A 3,516-nucleotide genomic window follows, 5' to 3' on the forward strand; every position below is an offset into this window, starting at 1 on the left:
GGTGCATAAACCCAACAGCACCCTCAGTAGGGTGGCGAACATTGTTGGAAGTACCAAATTGGAGATTGCACAAGGAAGTTACCTAGGTTTGATCCTCCGGGAAGGAGTAACAGCCTACATCCTGCTTTCGGATTGTATTCTTGGTGGACTACCTCATGCGAGGGTTACAAAGGGGGATGAAGTATGGGATTACGGAGAGTATGGTTCTTCGGATTTAGATGCATGGGAGTGGCTACCATGAGCCCCCACCTTATATAAGCGACGGGGGAAAGAGTTTTACAGAGATCGATCTGATCTAAGCCGTCGCCATCCTGGCTAAGGCACCATGATGGTCCATAGCTGCATGCATGGTCCTCTGGGATTTCCTCCCGTGGTTGGCTCATCACCAAGCCTCGTGGGCCCCAAGACAGGCCTGATGCTAGTCTCCCTTCAGGTGGCCACCCCCGGTGTATTGTACCGTCAAACGCCGAATGACAACGCTACAGGGGTGCAGGACCGGTGCTAAGACCAGCCGACTGCCGTGCTGCAACCCTCCGAAGACAGAGCCGGAGGGAGGAGTGGGGACAACCAATGCTAGGAGACCAATGAGGAAGCTGCGATGATGTTTTGCAACCGACTAGGGAGAAAACTGCTACCAGCGTAGGTGAAAGTTGCGAGAGTGAATCAGAAGCTGCAATCGGGGACACTTGGTCACCATGGAATGTTGCCACCGCCAGCGCCATATGCTGGGACCAACAATGGCAGATGTTGTAGCCGACCATGGAGGTTGCTTGAACCGTCATGACCGACACTACGACGATGTCGTGTTTTTTGCTACGACTCTGGTCATTGATGTTGGAACTAGTAGGAGCCGGTGCCATGGCAACGACATCTATTTTGCTACGCCTGTGGTCGTTGATGCTGGAACTAGCAGCGAGGGGTGCGGCAACCCCGACATCGCAATGTTGGAAATGGCGTGGGAACTGCGATGGGTGCATGATGAGTCAAGGATCCTAGACCCGCCATAGCATATGTTATGAGTGGCGACGACGGCGGCTGCGATGGCGCACCGAGAATGCTGGAACCGAGCAGTGGCCGTGCTGCAACCCCAACATGATAATGTTCGACATGGCAGTCGGTGTTTTGATACGAGTTGGATGGTGGCGCCGATGCTCCACCGAGCTATGACCGTCGCTGACGGGAGCTGCGATAGGCGTGGCGACCGGGGTGTTGCGGTTGCGAGTATGTGGAGCGGCGATCGAGGCGTGCCACACTGCAACCAACGACGACGACGCAGGTGAGAAGTGTCGACGGTGAGGCAGTGAGGTAGCGTCACCATTTATCCAAGCGGGCGAGCGAGTCGTGATGCACACAAGCGGGAGGCACTGCTTTTCTCTCTCCCTTTTTCTGTGTTTTTTTGCCAGAGCCGCATAATAATTTTTCTACGCCATCTACCAATTTGCTGTAATCATCAATGAAAGACACATAATAATTTTTTCTATTGATAGAATCACAGGCAGGCCCCCATACATCGGAGAAAATTTTCTCTAAAGGAGCTTTAGACACACTGTTTGAACCAGGATAAGGAAGTTGGTGACTTTTGCCCATTTGGCATGCATCACAAACACCTTCTTTATTGAACTCACTACTAGAAAAAGGAATATCATTCTGGCTAAGAACATAACGCACTATGGTAGATGACGGATGCCCTAGTCGACTGTGCCACCTTTTAATAGGGAGTTTATTTGCACCAAACGCTTGCTTGCTTGAACTAAAAGGAGCCGATGATACGGGGTAGAGGCCTTGTCTACACCTGCCGTGCAGAAGGGTTTTCCTCGTTCCCTGTTCCTTGATGAGAAAGAAATTTGGGTGAATTTCAAGGAAAGTATGATTATCAGTGGACAAATGATGAGCAGAGATGAGGTTTTCGGCGGCATCGGGTACATGCAAGATATTATTTAGATGAAGATCACGAGTAGGGGTACGAACGGTAGTGTGACCAATATAACTAATTTCCATACCTTCTCCGTTGGCAGTGTGGACTTGATCGTTGCCGTGATACTTGTTGTGGACGGTCAACTTGTCGAGCTCGCTGGTGATGTGGTCGGTGGTGCTGGTGTCCAGATACCAGTTGGTATCTACTCCATAGGACGAGGTTGTGGCAGATCCGGCGCTCTTCTCGTTTTTGGTGTAGGAGATGTCGAAGCGACGGTAGCATTCAAGGGCGGTGTGGTTCGGCCTCTTGCAGATTTGGCAGACGGCCTTAGGAAGATCATCGCCTCCTCTGTTGCCGTTGCCGTTGCCGTTGCTGCGGCCTCCATTGTCGCGGCCACCGCCTCCATTGCCACGGCCTCTGTTGCCGCGGCCTCTGTTGCCGCGGCCACCTCCTCCATTGCCGCGGCCACCATTGCCACGGTCACCTCCACTGCGGCCAAAACCACCACGGCCACGAGAGATAGCATTGGCCGAGGAATGGGAGGAGTGGTTGCCACCTTCGAACATAGCAAGACGCTTTCCAAAACCGATCAACTGAGAGTAAAGTTCAGCTACGTTGATTGGTTCAGTCCTTGCGACGCAGATGGACGAGACAAACGAGATGTAGTCGTTGTCTAGTCGTGCGAGGATGTAGGAGACCATGTCATCATCATCGAGCGGCTTGCCTGCTGAAGCCATCTCGTCGCCCAGCGCTTTCATGCGCCCGATGTAGTCGGCGATGGTCGCGGTGCCCTTTTTGGTGGTGGAGAAGGCGATCCGCGTGTTGACGATGTTGGCCTGTGTCTGGGAGAGAAACATCTCCCTGATGGCGGTCCATGCCGCAACGACCTTGGTGTAGTGGGCGACTTGGATCATCACAGGTGGCGAGATCGAGTTGAAGATGAAACTCAACACCTGCAAGTCTTGCGCCAGGGTGACAAGATACTCCGGGTTTGGTACATCTGTCGGCTTATCATCTTTGTCGGCAAGCTTGGGCTCCGGGAACTGGTGATCAGGGTTGAGATGATTAATCAGCTGCGCTCCGCGGATGGTGGCTAGGGCTTGCGCGCACCAGAACAGGTAGTTACCCCGGTGCAACTTATCAGCGATGGGAATGAGGGCAAAAGCGGCGGCGGTGGAGCTGGAGCTAGCCATGACTAGGGTTGGATATTGGAGAGGAAGTTGACTCTGAATACCATGAAAGAATGGATGAAGCATATGCCTCTGGCAGGGACGCGTTGCATGTTATATAGGCAAAGAGGTTTACGAGATTTGGTAGTTCGGTTGTGTTGGATTGATCCTCAAAAAAGGCTATACAAAGAGATGAGGATAAATCCTAACAACCACAACTACCTGATTACAATGACCACGCAACATGCTATTCTACCGGGCGTATATACGGTTTATAATCATACAGCATATACATGTTACAATATATTCTAACAGGAGAGAGATACACATCAAGAGGTGAAAGAAAGTGGATCATGAGCTATCAGATCTGATGCCTTATAAAAGCCAAAGAGTGCGGTCGGGAAGGCCACCGACGCAGGACCTAGTTGTTCA

General features: G+C 51.8%; 1 pseudogene; it reads right to left on the minus strand.

The window, feature by feature from the left end:
• Nucleotides 1–2,492: 2,492 nt before the first annotated feature.
• LOC123063866 (uncharacterized) lies at nucleotides 2,493–2,634 on the minus strand (annotated as a pseudogene).
• Nucleotides 2,635–3,516: the final 882 nt, after the last annotated feature.

Source organism: Triticum aestivum, chromosome 3A (assembly GCF_018294505.1).
Source record: "Triticum aestivum cultivar Chinese Spring chromosome 3A, IWGSC CS RefSeq v2.1, whole genome shotgun sequence".
Classification (NCBI taxonomy): Eukaryota; Viridiplantae; Streptophyta; class Magnoliopsida; order Poales; family Poaceae; genus Triticum; species Triticum aestivum.